General features: G+C 36.7%; 1 protein-coding gene across 8 annotated transcripts in view; it reads right to left on the bottom strand.

The window, feature by feature from the left end:
- numb (NUMB endocytic adaptor protein) overlaps window positions 1-17,903 on the bottom strand; it is a 60,422-nt gene extending 42,519 nt beyond the window's left edge. For 4 of the 8 annotated variants that reach the window (XM_058748525.1, XM_058748524.1, XM_058748530.1 and 1 more), the window contains exon 1: window positions 17,676-17,903. The gene's annotated coding sequence lies outside the window, so the exon portion shown is untranslated. Of the gene's footprint in view, window positions 1-17,428; window positions 17,582-17,675 lie in introns of those variants that run through there. The other 4 variants (XM_058748527.1, XM_058748528.1, XM_058748529.1 and 1 more) reach the window with 2 other exon arrangements.
- Window positions 17,904-18,180: the final 277 nt, after the last annotated feature.

Here is an 18,180-nt window from a genome sequence, read left to right as displayed (position 1 = left end):
AAGTAAATAGAATTTTTCACTGAAAAGCGCCTATAACAATATTGTAATAAATGGCTATAACTTGCTTGGGGAATGTTATATGTAGACACAATTTTATTTGGAAGTGTAAAACAAAACAAAAAATCAAAACTTCAGGAGTTTCTGTTTGAGTACACAGTAAAAAAACACCCAATTATTAAAAACTGAAAAAACAAAGAAAAGTACAGGCGTGTCAGGTGCCCCAAAAATGTTCTAGGTCTTTAAGGGTTAACGACCGACACCCGGAGCAAATGAAAGAGTTCAAGCAGGTAAGTTTCAATGTAATATTTAATATTTAGATCTTTTGTTATGAATATTATTCCATATTTTAATTTGAATGTCGGACTGAAATAAATGTCGCCATTAGTGTAGTTAATCGTTAGCATAAGCGCGGCTAACGCTAATATAATGAGCATTAGAATGAAGTTTTTTTTATTAACTATTTAATGCGCCTATAACTTTTATTTGGGTAAAAAAAAACAAACAAAAAAAAAACAGGAGGACATTATGGCAGTTACTGTTGTCACACACCAGAGGCTTTTAGATGAATTGTGAATCTAAAGTATGCATGTTAGAGAATGTACAAATGGTTAACAGTGTTTATGTCTGGCTTTTTTTTTTTTAGCTAGTTAGTTGTTATTCTTGGCTGGATAACTAGCAGGTTTTAAACCCCCTTTAAAATTAAATATGTACACAATTTGGGTTAAATGAAAGTACAGTCAAATTTTATCTTCTGTATAGACTTTACAATAATCATTAACATGACTTCATGTTATTATCTAACATCAACATACAGTGAGTGAACAATATATTTTTACAACATGAATTAATGTTTGTGAATGTTATTTAATACAAACACTTGATTATTCATGTTTGTTCATTGTGCATTAAAAAATTTTAACAGATTGAACTTTTGATTTTATGTATTAGTTAATTTTGAAAATCAACCCCAAGAAGAATAATTACTATATAACTATTGTTTATTGATAGATCATGTTATCTAACAAATAGAATCTTATTGTAAAGTGTTTTAATACTAGTTTCCATCTATTTGATATACACTTGTCTTAAAATGTATGTTATCTAAATTTATTATAAAAGCTGAGGTTTGTTATTTACTGAAATGTTATATTTGAGCTGCAGGCTGAGGAAGATCATGAAGCACCAGCAAACCCTAAAACAGACAACAGTTTACAGTTGTTTTTCAGTGGCAGCAGACATATGCCAGAACCTTTTGGGTGAAACTTGTTTACTTTTTTTTCATACTTTTATTACTTGTGGAAAAACTTGAAACAATTTTAAATAAGCATAAAGAATGGCATTGATTTTTGTACGGTTTATTTTTGTTTAACCATTAATAAAAATAATGTGTTTTTATATTAGCATGTTTTTGTGTTTTGCTTTGGTACCGAGAACCGTAGATTTTCACTGGTATTGGTACCGAATACACAAATTTTGGTACCGCGACAACACCGCTGTTTCATATTTTTGTGGAAACCGTGGTATATTTTAGGATTGTCTTATGAATAGAAAGTGCAAAAGAACAACATTTATTTAAAAGAGATATTTTTTGTAATCATATAAATGCATTTGCTGTCACTTTTGATCAATTTAGTCCATGTGGAATAAAAGTATTTTGCTGTGGGAATTGCGAGATTTAGCTGGTTTTGCTATCAAGTACTCTGCTTAACTTATCTGCTTTATATCTGTAAGGATGAAAAGTGCAGATGAAAGAATATCTCTGCACTTCACAGATGACCGCAAACAGTATCGGAGTCTCTGCTGGAGACAGTCCAGATGTTTGACCACTGTGAAGTACACAGTACCACAGATAAGCCATTTATGAGAGCAGAGCAGAAACGCAAACAAAGGCACCGCTATTTGCATATCTAAATGACAGTAAGCACGTGTTAATGGCTCGGTCAGGGTTCAGTGTTATCTGTGAAGGGCAGGTCTGCATACCTTCACTTGACAAAGCCCTCGGACAGACACCAAGACTCCTCAGGACGTCAAATAATAGAAAGTTGACTCCGATATCTAATGTAATCAAGGATTTGCAGTTCTTGTTCTACAACTCCATTTGAATGTAATGTGCTTTTTCTGTTCAACTTGAGCAGGATGCATGAGATATATACAGTTTCATTAAAACCATGCAATATGTAAATGTTTGTTATAGAAATGCAAAGTTTGTCGCACAAGGCCGCAGGACATTCCTGCTTAAAGAAGCAAAACACCGCAGTTAATAAGTGACGTATTGAAACGGCCGGCCTAATGTGTTTGTATGAGAGAGAAAGAGAGAGAGAGAGAGAGAGAGTGAATTTGATCTCATTTAAAACATCCACAAGCCTATCCAGTCTCTGCCAGTTCCTCAATGCCGACAGGAAAAACATTCATGAAGAGAGTCAGAGAGAAGGAAACAGGAAGAGGAAGTGTTTGGGATAGAAAGCACACAGCCTGAAGCAATCTCAGGATGATAATGGAGACGGAGTGCACTAGCACATTTATTCATGTACACTTCCCTGGAAGAGAGACACAGTCTGCTGCTGTGAGAAAGACACACAGAGTCTATCACACAGTGTACGGGTTTCTTCCTAACAATAATGGCCTGACCATATATAAACCCCGCTTCGTGAATTATTTCCAACATGCCTTTAGACTCTGAATTTAGGTTGATCCACAGCAGTAACATTGCTGTACTCTGGTGTTGGTGAGGGTTGGTGGTTTGCTGTGCGATATATTTTTCGGAGATTTTGTTGATACAGATGAGTGTGTTTTTGTGCTGGTATCTTGGCTGGTTTAGGCCCGTCGTGGACAGCTGACTCCCAAAGATCTTCATATTCTGTGCAGTGGTCAATTCCCCACAGTGATTTTTTTATTTTAATTAAGGGGCGATATATGCCCCCTTTAATTGATTTCCAGGGCCGTTTTTACCTTTATAAGTGCATTTATGCATGCACCGTCTTCTCTATCAAATTCTTACATTTAATGAATAAATTCAGGTAGAATAATTAGACCGATCTGATCCATTACCAATCACATACAAATCAGTATTATACCAACTGTTAAATGCAGCTCAGAGGTGGCATAAATACAAGCATATGCGTTTAATTTTTCCCTACTCAGTGTTTCAAATTTTCTATTTCAATAAACTCTTATTAGTAGTAATGTTAGAGAAGTAATTGCTACGGAACAATATATAATGTATAATGTATAAAAAAAAAAATAATAATAAATAAATCAAACTTTTATTTTGGTGTGTTGTAGTGAAGATCTTTGAGTTTCTGGTGAGATGCTGGTGAAGTGACTCTCGGAGCAGCTCTGGAGATGAAGTTCATGTCCTCAAAGTCAGAGGCAGACTTCAGCACACAGTAGACGATTCAATTCGATTCGGACTCACACGATCTTGATTTGATTCGATTTAATATAGATTATTTTGGATATATGTCAGGTACAGGACATGCCAAATTTTCTCAAGGAAAAAAAACATTTTAATCTCTCAACTAACACTGGAAAATATAAATGAGAACCATATTACTATAATACTGAAGGTTAAAATTAACTGATTTATATACAAACACTTCAATTACACTCAATTAAATTTTTATAATAATAAAGTTACAATTACAATTTTATTTCTACTCCAATCCGTTTTTTTTTTTGTTTTTTTTTTAAATATAAACATTTAAAATGGTGGCATAAAAACCTGCCAGATTAATTTAAACCTAAATTACACACTGAAGAACAGTAAAAAAATGATGTTAGAGTTTATCTAGAGTTCATTTCTCTAGCTGACTAATGATTTTATGGTCACTGAAAATGTTTTTTCTGAGGTAAATGTGACGTTACCTGACATTGTTTACAAGCTGCTACATTGATGTTTTCCCGCAGTTGAAACAATGATTGAGCGATTACACGAGACAGGATACGGATTTCGGTAAGTTGTACTCTTTCTTTTAACATGCCTTCGGATGTTTATTTCGTGCTGAAACGGTTATTAAAGCAGAGGAGATGATCAGCTCACGCACACTTCATGCTACAGCGATCTGTCACTCTTAAACAGCGCCAAAGCGGCATTGAATACGGTATTAAAAATGGTAGAAATGTGAAATTTGAGACTTTGTTTCATATCAAAAAAGTAACAAAGCACAAAGCTTACTGCGATTTATTGGATGCTACAATGTTCCGTTCATTAACTGAAAACAGGCTAGACTAATCAATTCTTGGGATTTAAGAATCAATATCATTTTGTAAAAATGACAATCCATTAAAATCGAGAAATCAGTATTTTTTTACCTAGTCCTACATGAATGCAGGCTTCAGATTTCAATAACAGTCTTTTTGTGCTTTCATATTCATAGAAACTAGTCCATCCATATCACCATCTGATTAAGTGTACTTTTGATACAAAATTTTGCCAAATTATATGACACTCTTTGTTGTGCACCAAGTTCCATTTTTATGAATGGATTTTGCGATTCTGTCTGTGCTTTCCACATCACGAAAATCATAGGGCCCTACTATTACACTGCAATTAACGCTACGAGATTTTTCTTTAAATAATAGTAAACTCTAATATGAAATAATAATAAAATCTAAATTAATCACTTAATCATTCAACTGAGCGCTTTATGAAAATATGTAGTTAAGAAAACAGACAAAAACAGTCAGAGCCATATTCAGTAATCCTAAAAATATAACCAAGCTAGGGCTGCAACAACGAATCGATTAAATCGATAAAAATCGATTACTAAAAGCGTTGGCAACGAATTTCATAATCATAATGAGACGTTTGATTATTAAAAAAAAAAAAAAAAAAAAAAAACGAGCGGAGGTAGAGGAAAGATACATGGCGGAGGCAGAGAAATCCGTGCGACCCAAGTCATCCAAGGTGTGGGAGCAGGGGCGGCGTTTGCGTATGGCAGAGTATGGCAGTTGCCATACTCTAGCCCAGTCAGGTGCTGTGAAAAATTATCCAAACTTGAGTCGCTTATAATTCGTTTTTATTATTTTAAATCAGAGAGTTTTAAAAATAGTAAACCAATTATAAGCATTAAAATAACTTGTCAGTAAAACTTCGTAACGCCATTGGATCATCGAGCTCTCAGCGAGACCTCGTAACTTCACCCCGCCTCCGTTCAGATTGACGCACAGCCTGGAGAAGATGAGATCTCTGCTTTTTCGCAATGCAAGGGTGAATAAATAATTGGTGTTTGAATAGTACAGCGTTTTCTTTACTCAAACACTATGTCAGTAAAGGATAATGTTTTGTGTGTTTGAAGAGTGGAGAAGAATTAGTTATTTGCTGTCTATATCGTTTTAAATATCCTGTGCATTATGTGCATAAGCGCTTAATTTGAGATTTTGGCCAAGTGTATTAAACAACAAGAAAAACTAAGCGCCCATATAGCTACAATCAAAGTTATATAACCTGTAAAGTTGATGAAAGCATAATGCACTTAATGCACTTATGCACTGCATAACAGTTACAGCCGTTCTAACGACAGACAAAACACTCCATCTCCGTCATTCTCTGGTCAAAAACATTATTAACTCCATTTGAGCTTGATTTTCATATGTTAAGTGCAGGTGTCTGATACAATACCAACGCTAACGACGCAGTGTTGTTAAATTATTTAATTTTTTGCAGATGTAAAGCATACATGTGTATGTTTTTTGTGTTAGTCCATTTTTATTTTATTTTATTATTATTATAACAGCTCAGGGATGTTCAAGGAGCAACATGTTTGTGCACTTTCTAAAGATTTTAGTTCTGTTTTTGAATAAAGGGTTGGAAATGAATGCTTTTTAAAAAAAAAAATCTGATTCATCGATTAATCGAAAAAATAATCGACAGATTAATCGATTATTAAAATAATCGTTAGTTGCAGCCCTAAACCAAGCGCTCTGGTTGATCCCTACTCCTTCAGGAAAATACTTAGGAAAAAAAAAATTAATCGTTGCTAAATTGTGCTCAATGACCCAGTTTCCTCACTCCTGATACTTTACAAAGCTGACACAGACTCTGTTCAGGAATCATGGCTTAAACACGCATACAAACTCATAAATGAGACACAACTGACACATTCAAATTTTTTGGTTTTATCAGATGACGGAATCTTCCTTTAAAATTAATAATGAGTATCTCACATGACTCTGGGGCAACAGCAGCTGAGAGTTAATACGACTGAATCATATCACAGCCATTCACACATACGGCTGAAACTCCCTAATGTCTGGAAACAGAAAAATGCTGTTAAATTTATATCAGTATGTGTGAACGAGTCCTCATTGTGTTGACATCAATAGTGCAATTTATCACCAACTACTAGGGGTGAAAAGGTACACGTACTCGTACCGAACCGTTGATCCGAGATCGCTGTATAAACGCCTTGGACAGCCGCTTCTGGGACGCTTCAGAAACGCACCACAAGCACTGACTCGAGCGCCGCGATCAGCTCCGGGTCCCGGGTCCCGGGTCGTGACGCACCGCAGACTTGTGCAGAGCGGAGCGCGAGTGAACGCCATCATTCCTTCCTCTGGACTACTAGCTTTAACACGAATAAACATGACTGAACATCTCGCCTCATGTAATTGCTCAATCAGTGTGTCAACCGCAGAAAGACATCAACAAAACAGCACGGAAATACAATCTCATGTAGCATTTCATTTACCTCAGCAGGTCATCAGTGTCCACAGCTCGTAAGTTCACTAGAGAAATGAAGCATTTCACAAAATACTACACCATATACTCATTATATTTCACTAAACATGTTAGTCTTAATTATTTAATGTATGTTTAAATTAATCTGTTATGAAACATGCTATGACAGCCAGTGTGTCATTGAATATATTTTAACAAATAGCCTAGAAATTTTATTATTTATAAGTTAATTTAAAAACTGCATTATGTTCAATTTACATGTTAGCATACAATTTATTTATTTTTTTTTAAGTTGAGTGTTGATCATCTATTTAAAAATAAATAGTAATTAAATTTAGGTTTGGATTAAGTTGTGAGGCCTAATTGTAACCTTATAATGTAAAGGGCTCCCTATAGTTTTAAGCATAATCTGAGGTAGATTTTTATCACTAAGACCACTGTTTATTTAACTAAAATAAGTTTAGTTTTTCCTCCTGCTGTACCGAAATCATCCCGAACCGTGACATTAAAACCGAGGTATGTACCGAACCGTCATATTTGTGTACCGTTACACCCCTACCAACTACTACATGATACAACACACATCATTCAAGATATAATAAGAGAACTGAAGCTACACAAAACAAACTAATAAAAAAGTAGATTACATATTTAAACCCAAAGAAGAATATTGATCGAAAAAGAATTGCAGTAAAATACACCACAACCCTAGTTTAAAAAGGTTACATGGATTCTCAGTTCAACACATCATGATTCCATGTGGTGACAATGAAAAATGAAAAAGTCCAAGGGATCTGAATACTTTTAAGTGGCACCAATAAAAATTCCTCTTAAGTAACTCCAGATGAATTTTAGTTTTCATGTTGCCAATCACTTTCGTATTAAAAACTTCAAATGCCATTAAAGTAATACCCAATACCCTTCACTGCACAGTGGAAGCGCCTCTGAACTCTATTTGACCTGTGCTTTTTCAGAAAGATATTAACAGTCCCACTCCTACTGGTGTGGCTGACTCACGTACAGTACGAGCCCTGCGTCTGCTGTTAATAGTACTAGTCAGAGGCGGGTAATCTGGCCCATCAGCCAAAGGTTATGCTGACTATCTTAAAGGAGCTCAAGCAGGTCTTGTCAGAGTAAACTGTGTTTGTTAAATGCCCTACTGAAACCAGAGCCTCTCTGAAGGCTGTACTCATGTTTTATTCAGGCTCTGCCAGTCCAGCAACAAATACATCTGAAACCTGTGACTAAAATCACACGACCCATCCATCCCGACTGAAACCAGCAAGCCAGTAATACACCTGCAATCCTTCAGATGACTAACAACCATTCACCAGATTGAAAAACCTATAATTCTGAATAAAACTGTCAGGAACACGTTTGGATCATATTTCACAAAAAACATTTAAGGAAATATATATGTGTACCATTGGTATGGAAAAAAATAAAAATAATCATTTTGGGGGAAACATGTATAATTGTCATAATTAAAATAATGTCATAATGCAAAAACTTTCAATATGTTTTTAAAACATGCTTCTTTTTCTTCATTTTATTTTTCCCCCAAATTCTGTTTTTCCCAATTTAATTTTATTTCAATGGTCAATTTTATCGATCAAAAAGCATTTATCATCAGTTAAATTCACATTTTCAACAATTTAATGAAAGTTTTACAATAAAATGTTTGTTTGTTTTTTTCCTGACGTTTATGGATTTAAGATTTAATACACATTTATTATCAAAAAAATTAACAATTTAATCTTTTAAAATGTAATCAAATGAAAATTTTACAATTCCTTTTAGTTTTGGCAAACAAAGCATGCTGCTGCATGACAGAGGTTTACTGTTAAAATTAAAACATGGAAGAAAAATTTGCGGTATATCTTTTAAAAAAAAAAATCAAGTTTGAATAATTTTATTAATAGAAGCAGTAGTAAGATTGTCCTACGACTTCAACAGCAACAGCTTCACAAAGTCATGTTTGATGTAAGCACTAAGCGTTTGTAAAAGCTTCATTCGGGTCTTCAAAGAGCTTAGGTTATTTAAAGTGTCCAAATCAAACTCAACCAGAACAGATAAGAAATGCTCTGGGGTGCAAGAAGAAAGACAATATTGAAAGAACAGGTAACAGGAGCCTGTGTGACTCATAGTGTGCTGGTTCAAACCAGAGAGAGGATTTCATCACACCCTGTCCGACCAGTCTGTCCACTCAAGGAGGCCTGGCGAGGCCTGTGGTGTTTAACATTCTCCTTCTGGGTGACTGCGCTGCGCCTGAGTGACACCTGAAGCCACCAATCCAGCCATCTCTCTCCCTCCAGGCCCACAACTTCAATTGAACAAACTGAAAGAACTCATTGTCTGTCGTCCAAAACAATGGAGACTGTATTGCATGAGAAGCCACGGAGAGATCGCCATTCCACGGACAAATGCATCCAGCGGAGCAAAAGAAGTCCAAATAATGGAAAATTACCCAGCGGCACAGACCGCAGAGGTTTGACTGCTTTGAAGCAGTGCGCTCCGTAAATAGCAGCTCCTCTGCTTCTGAATGAAGCTCTGATCAGTCTCAGTGGCGTCTCAGGGGCTGTCAGGACTCCAGAAGAGCTGCAGCCCGACACCGATCGCTTACCGAGGGCAGGTGACCGCTGCTGAAGCACAGCGAGGCTTGTGTCCAGTCGACTGAAGAATGCAGCGAGCTCACAAGGCCTCTATCAGGTCCCGTGCACCCTTTTCTACCGACAGAGTGCCCAATCTGGCCCCATTTCCACCGAATGGGCGGGGGAATAATTTCCTCACGGAAATCCTTTTCTTTAATAAAAATAAAACTGAAAGAAAGAAGGAAGGAAAAAAATATTGGCTTGGCAACTAGCTGAAATAAAACAAGCTATTAAAAACTACTAAACCTGAAATAAAAAATAAAGCTAAATGGACATATTTAAAAACTAAAATGCACATAGCAATATTACTTATAAATAATACTAAAACAAAATTAGATCACTCCCAGTATAATCAATGGAGCGGTTTACACTGCAGCAGCCTAATGTCACATGCATTCAGTTAATCGATGCCCTGTTTCTATTATTGACTGCATTTACTTCGCGTGAGAATTATTCTAATTTGAATTGCATTCAGTGTAAACAGCGACTGGTAATGCATTTATGTCGTGCCAGATGAGGCTTGCACAGCCTGAGTGAGTGAGAGAGAGAGACAGCACACACAAAATAACTCACAGAGATTTATAGATGCATACTTACTGCACGGTAGGAAAAACAAAAAAAAGATAATTTACAAAACCCCCGAATATCAATATCAACACGATTGCAGTGTGACACTGATTTTATACAATAGTATTTCAATAAACAAGAAGTTAAAATGAAGTTCAGACAAAATATTGACTGTTTTGGCTTTTTTTGCTGATGGAAATAGTTAGCAGAACTGTTGTGTGTCTCCGAGCAACATTACTGAATGAATCCACGTTTTTGAACGAATCGAGTGAGTCAATGATTCAGTGGCCCATTCATAAGGACAGTCACTTGCCTCGTTTCTCGTTTGAATGAATGAATAAATGACTCACTCATTAAAACAGACACCTGCAGCCACCTACTGGTGGTTTAGTCATTTAAAAGTATCATTTATTTGTATGTTTAAAAAATATGCAAAACATTAATCTTATAAAATTATTCATGCATTTGAAATTTTGTAGTGTAAATGCATCTAATACCACTTCAGATGCAGCTTCTGTATTTCCTCTGCAGTGGAAAGATAGTTGTTAGTATACTAATTTCATTTGAATGGTGACAACTCTACAGTTTCTTATTATGCTAACTGAATTAATTGAAACAAAGTAAGAATTTGATGTGAAAGATAACACTTTTAATAAGCTTAGGGAAAATGACCATTTATAAACATAGTGGTAAATGACATCTGTTTTGTTACATACAGCAACTCATTTTAAGTTAACTATTTCTTCTTTCCAGTCACAGAGCACTTTATTTTGAGAGCTGTTTTAGTGAGTGAAAATCTCTAACTTAGTCCAGATTGGGGGGATTGTAATGTTTAATAAATTTATTTTATTATGTAAATAGTTTTTGCATTGAAATTTGCATAGATTTTTGTTTGTATATGCTGTCAATTATAGTTCTTAGAAAGAAAATCTGAATCGGCAGGTCACAATTCCAAAACAAATCGGAATCGGCCAAGAAAATTGCAATCGATGCAACCCTAATTTTAAGCTGTAATAATATTTCAAAATATTACCGATTTTACTGTATTTTTAATCAAATAAGTCCAGCCTTGGTGAGCAAAAGAGATTCTATTGTATCTAAACTATCACTTGAGATCAAAGCCAGGTAATGTCACAAAGTCATTGAATTAAATTACTTTGGCTGTCAATTTATAAAGTAACATAGTTAGTTTAAACACCGGCCGTTCCTGGGAAAGCTCTGCACCATCACCATTTCAGTGGAAAGGGTGTGAGAGAAGCGATGTGACTCATCTCACAGGCCCGGATCTCTGATAAAAGCCTGAACGGCTGAAGACAGTCCACTGATGCGGGGCAGAGGAAACACACTCCTCTCCAGACTGCCGTCTCCTCCTCCTCCTCCTCCTCCTCCTCAGGAAAGGAATGCACATTCTTCCCACGTTACTCTCGTCTTATCTGAGGGAGGGAGGGAGCGAGCTCTTGGAAAGCACAATATGTGCTTGTGTGCGTACGTGTGCGTGTGTTCACATTAGAATCATCAGTGTTGAAACAAACATCTGCATCAGCGATCTTCTGCCAACAATGCAGAACTGCATTTTTACAACGTAGCCTAGAAAAAAATGCATGTTTTGCAACAAATCTGACAAAATTGCTAGTGACTACAGGCAGGAAGAGACATCCAAATGAAGCTCAAACGACATATGACAAAACCTGTAAATAGAAACGCTCTACCCATAAACAAACCACAGGAAACATCCTGACTTCACCTCAGTTGCAAAAAGCAATGTTCTGCAGTAACATCAACAGCACCGCTAGCGAGCCTCGTGTTACACAACCCATCCTGCTGAAATTCCAAGCAAACCATGATGCAGCACACAGAACAGATTTCATGACAGCGAGGAGCCTTCGGTAAGCTCTCTGGCCTCCGTCACGATCAAGCCTGCTTCTGACACGGAGCCAAAATGTGAGCGCAGCGGCTGAAGAGGAGCCCCTGGCTTCCCCACCGCTGTTACCAGGAAACCAGCGTCAAAGCCTCGCCACAGGACGTTACGTGTGCAGGTTATTGAGAAGATATCACAGTGTGCCACAGGTTGCTGTCCTTGAGCGCGAGGCTGGCGATAACCACGCCGAGAACAAAGCACTGCGCTCAATCGGCGCCGCTCGTCTACGGGTCCCGCGCTCTTATAACTGCAGAGGCTGCGTTAACACTGCTGACTACACTCTTATCCTGATAATTAGCTTTACTATCAAGAAGAAGCTTCCAGCACTGAATCATCCCTTTCACAAAGGCCTTTTATATGAGAACTCCACATGTAAAGACATAGCGAAAGGAAGTTTAATTTTTGGGTGAACTGTGGAACACTCATTTTTTATATTCATAACAAAAGCATTACTTGGCTCTTAAGACATTTTCTAGATTTTTTTTAGTTTTGTGTAAGAGGATGCCTGTTATTTTGCTATGTCCCATGCACTGCTCACTAAATTTCAATGAGAGTAGAATAAATCATAGAATTTAAAAATGTTGTTCTCCTATTAGATGTGGATCTCCTATCTTACGTTAAATAAGAGATTACTCATCTGGTAATAAAAAATCATTTGGTAATAAAAACAATATATATATATATATTTTATAAGAAAAGAAGAGTTTGTCCATGTCCGTTGAATGGTTGTCCACCCTGTCATATTGGGGAATCCTGCCCTTTAAGAAAAGGCCATCCCCTTTAGTGACATCAGAACAACAGATTTTTTGTAAAATTGGTGACTTTTCAAATGACAAATTTTCTTCGTAGGAGTTTGCTTAATCTTACTTGCTTTGCCAAAGCTTAACATGTCCACCCCGTCGGCATAAAATATGCTGGAAGTGATTAGAATACAGCATTTTGAAAATATGCAAGTTTAAATATACCAAATTCTCTTCATCAACCAGACTAACTATTTCATGTTTTTATATCCACCTTTTTCTTCAACGCAGAAGTAAGCCTATGGACGAGACTTTCGGTTCATTAGTCGCTATAGGTAAATAACGAGGAGAATAACAACGTGCAGTGAACGGTAAAACTGTTTGCATTACAAACCAGTGTGTTCATAAGTAAGATAATACATTAAATAATCTGGTAAGACAATTTTCAAAAATCAAGCAGTTTTGTACAGCTAAAAATAGTTGGACATGGATGAGACCGGAAGCCAGACCCATAGAATTTACAAATTACCCATTTTTACGGCACGAAAAAGGTGGATACCTTTAAATATATATAAATAAATGTGTAAATTTCTCATAATATAATAGATGTCTAACGTTATGTTTTGTGGCATTGATTTGTCAAAGCAACAATCAAACTGTGCAAGTCTAAAAGTTTTTTTTTTAAGAATAGAATTAGAATAGAGAGAGGTGTGACGTTCTTCATTCTCTCTTACATTCTTTTTGGCTCATTAAAAATTAATCTTGCTGCCACATTAAGCTGTATCGCGATTTTGGTCCGTACCCAAATTTAAGACCTCTTTAAATCATAATTAAGACTTTCTGGTACAATTTAAGACTTTTTAAGGACAGCATTTCACTAGATTTGTAAAAAGACATTTTTGTAAACTTTCCACACAAACTCCAGTTTTCAACCAAAATAAAAAACTCTTACAAGGTGAAGAAATTAAGACAAAAGTATAGTAATTTTACTACTGCAATGGGAAGTACAATCATTATTATACTTATAATGAAATATTAAATATTATAATAAACAGTACAATGATAGTAATGTATTACTATTGTATAATAATAATATTTACTGTTGTTATTTTTATTATTATTACTATATTGAAATTGTTTAGGATTCTAAAACTACACCAGTGTGAATATAATACAGACTGAGGCACTATCACAAATAAAAAAGGTCCTCTCTAATTTAAGTTTAACTTTAAATTGTAAATGTCCAGAATTGTCTTCTGATGTGCCGCCCTAGACGGACTGAGGTTCAGCCCACAGACTCACAAAATCCTGTTGGAAATACTGTGAAAGCATCTGCAGATGTGTAACATCAAGAGCTCAATGTAAAGCAGCAGGACTGCTGAAGTTTCAGCCGTCAGGTGCAGTTTTAGTAACATGAATAGGTTAGTAATGACGTCAGCAGTGACGAGCTTCACAGGAATGTCACAATGTCCATTTCTTCAGTGTGCGAGTGGATCGCTCTTCCTCTTGCGACACGCTGATAGGTGAGGCTGGCAGGCAGATTTCAACACAAGAGTTGTCATTAACACCAGCATTGTGTTCCTGTAAATCCAGATCCTGGGTCTGAATGCAGATGGACTGCACAATACCTTAAGAAACAAATGTCTCTATTAGCATAAGCATTAACGATGCTTGAGACTTTATAATTTGCATTATTCTGCATGTTGATAAGGCTCCAGTGCAGTGATGAAGGTTCATTTCAGAGCTACATCACGAGTCCTCTCAAATGGACTTTCACAGTCATGCAACCAAGGGGAAAACGCCAAGCAGGGGCCTGAAACCGCTTGATGATTTTTTCAAAGTTATAGATAAATCACTGTAGGTATTGCTTTGTAGGCATGACAGTCTTCTCACCATCTAAAGCTTTCAGAACAACTCCAGCTAGACAAAACAAAACTAGACTGTATTTAAACCAACAAAGCTGTGCGCACTGGGCGGCATTTAGTCCACGGATACCCCATTTCCATTTGTAAAGTGCTGCAAAGCTACTCCAGCCAATTTTTATCCATCCAAATAAAAATTCAGAGGAACTATTACTTAAATAAATGCAAGGTTATAAGTTAAAAATCCTAATTTAATAATTCAATTAAACCTTAAATTTTGATGAGTTTCTGATGACATAATTACATTATTCATTCATTACATCAACATAATATTGTTTTTGTGTAAAAAAAAAAAAAAAATCACGTTTATGCTACAAAATAAGTTCCTCTAATTCATTATAGTTTGTTTGTTGAATATAATTTATTTAGAAGCTGCCAAAGACTGATGTAAACCTTTGTGGGGGGGTTTTGAGCAATTGTTTTTTTTAGTGAATATGTACAGTATTTTAAGTTGGCATAAATTCATAACTGGATCTTCCTGTAAAACGGCAGACTTCTCTCTGGTGACGTACACCAGACTTCTCCAATCATTTAGCTCACTTAAACTCCACCCTTTTCTTACAATCGACTGTATGCTCACATTCACATCTACCTCCATCCAATCAACAACCAACATTTTTTATTTTCCTTTTTTGAGTCACAACACGGAAGTAACCATCTGTCACGGTTTCATCCCGATTTTAAATAACTTTTGACTTCAGATACACTGAATTAAATTACTCAAAAGTTGAAGAGAGCTGCTCCTGAAGGAGAATCGCAGATCCCTGGCCAAGCACCAGCACCATTTTGGTGAAAATGGGGTATGGCTGGATTCCCAGATAACATTTCATGAATGTGCTGTCATTGAAAGTGATGTCAGCACTAAGTCAGAGAACTGGACGCATACCAGGCCAAAGTCCATGTGCAGAAACAGCAGTAATATCTCACGTCACAGCCATTCAACCTGTTGACCTCTCTTTACACGCAGCTATAAAACAGAGAATCTGAAACGCAGCAGACGCAGTCCTCATAGATGACAGGAATGGAGGGAAGACCTAATCATCCACAACAGAGAATGGTGTACGGCCTTCTTCAAAAAGCCTTATGACTAAATAAATGAGATGTACAGTCATATTTTATTAGGGTTATACATGCAAAACTGTACAACCTTGAGCACAATCATATCAAAACATAACCCGAACGATCCAGACCGGTCAGGGTACACAGTTTATGATAATGATTAACTGCTGAGCTGGAACCAAAGGTAGCAGAGTAAACAGATAAGAGCAGCCTCTTGATATCCATCTTGGCAAAGCCTAGCCTCTATAAGGAAATGACAAATGACTTCATCCCGCAAGAAAACCCATCATAAGTGTGTAGTTTGACAGCGGCTCCCATTCTGATGACTCATCGACTGGATGCACTCGTTTCCAAATGTCATCACACTTCTAAGAAAAGCCAACCCCTCACGCCAGTCTAGGTGAACATGTATGGTACAACAAAACCTGCTCGTTTTCGATGGAAATCCAACACTGGTGGGTTGGCATTCCAGCAGCTTCATCTATTAAAAATCTTTAGCTATGGCAGAACTTTAAAGAGGAAATAAGTTATTGCCATGTGTAATCAGCATATTATGTTACAAGAAAGTGCATAATCGTTCAAATATTCTCCAAGAAGATGAAGGCAGAGACCATCACTACAACCACACATCATGAGCTTAAACCTGTAAAGCCTACTGCATCATATTTAATAGACAAATTTCAATGCCTCTAAATGGATCACCACGATCAAAACTTTGTTGTACACAATCTACTGCATGCCTTCTTTCATCTGATTGATATTTTATACTTTATTAGCAAGTAAAAGGTCTTTTAATATAATTGCACAAACGTCCATCTTCAGTTTGTGTCATTTTGCTGTGAAATCTTTAATGATTGAAGAATAACTTTGATATTGTTAGTAATATTTCAGAAGAACCAGTGAGTCTCAAAAATTATCATCAGACTTTGGAGGAATATTTAACTGTTCATCTCTCAATCATCGTTGTACTGCATTGCATTACATCTTTTGATCATTAAACTAAGCATTTGAATATCATCATGATCCTACTGACTGAGACATATTATTGGAGACATAGAGTGCCGACTGGTATTTACATTATTTAATGTAAGTGTCTGCTATACTGTTATAAAGATCTCACTGAACTATATGACTAAAATATCAGCATCTGCACCAAATTGCATATTTTTGTGTCTCTGAATAAGGTCTGAAAGGTGTTTTTTCCAACATATTCTTAATTTATCTTGCTATATGAGCCATAAAAGCCTGATGTATCAAATATTATACAATAACAAACCACATATGCATATATATAGCCTAAAGATTCGATAAACAGTTCCATTAAAAAAAATAAATTAAAAAACAAAAAAACTTAATTCTTCTGAGTGTTTCATATGTCAGGGTTAATGACAGGCTGACCCATGATGCTGGTAGGAGATATAAGTGACTAATTTGTTGTTGTGTAAACTAGGATATAATCATCACTGAGCAGACCATCATTCTGGAGCGTGACAGCTGCAAACACTGGTTGTTTAGAGTCACTGGGATACTCTGATAATTACAAAGCCATAAAAAGACGTTAAGTTTCTGACTTATGTCACCCTAAGCTGAGTAACTCCAGCATTAACATCAGCAGCACTAATCACGAACAAGCAGCTTGATCAGAAGAAATTACAGCTTGGTACATGTCAATGAACTCCTAACGTAAAGATATTCCTGTAGTCTGGTGTTCGTAATAACAGAATGCACGATAGTGTAACGGAGCATTTAGTGTTTCAGTGTTGTGAATCAGTGGCAGGTGAGCTGCTAACCGGCTAGCTGAGCTAGCAACTCTTCAGAAAACTGTCCGAGCCAACAAACCGCTTAACCGAAGCTTAACCCTGCACACGAAAGAGAGTCAGCAAACTGTTTACCTCACTCAAAACATCCGTTTGAGTCATGTTGTCTCGCTAGGTCCTGGTTAGCAGCTGACTTAACTTAGCCGGATGCTACGTTATGAACTCAAAGTCAAACAGCCAGTTAGCTCGTTAGCTGGCTAACAACAACATCATCAACCGTCGTTATGATCATTTTTACTATTATCGTTGTAAAATCATGAACCCGATCGTCATCCTCGTCGGCGTCTCGTTCAGATGGAAAGGTAGAGGTGAATCGACTCACCTGTTCAGCGGCGGCTCAGAGATCCACGGATGAAGTGAGTGAACCCGGTCAGAGAGATGCGGAGATTTACACGATCAGGAAAATAAAATATTATATTCCCCAAGATATGGATGGATCCCACTGGAGCTCTTCAGCGGGCTGTGTGTGTCCCGATCCTGAGCGACTGTTCGCCGGGTTCAAGCAGCCGTCCGCCGCTGATCTGCGCTGGGCGGGGTCACAGTCTGGCACGAGCGCTCATTAATTATTCACAACATCAGTAATCTGTCTGGGAGGAGCATTCACAACACCAGCCAATTAATATAGAGCGAGAGAGAGACAGCTAATTGAATATATTAATATGCATGTGTGTGTGTGTGTGTGTGTGTGTGTCTACAAAAGTACAGTTAAGCATATTACAAGGCAGACAGTATAGTTCTAAAAAATAAAATAGCCTTATGATGAAACCCTATGGTAACCATTTCTACAACCTTAATGAACAGGAGAAGATTCACAATGAATATGAATG

This window comes from Onychostoma macrolepis, chromosome 17 (genome assembly GCF_012432095.1).
Source record: "Onychostoma macrolepis isolate SWU-2019 chromosome 17, ASM1243209v1, whole genome shotgun sequence".
Classification (NCBI taxonomy): domain Eukaryota; kingdom Metazoa; phylum Chordata; class Actinopteri; order Cypriniformes; family Cyprinidae; genus Onychostoma; species Onychostoma macrolepis.
The sequence above is the reverse complement of the archived record's forward strand: the minus strand, read 5'-3'. Positions and strand labels throughout refer to the sequence as shown.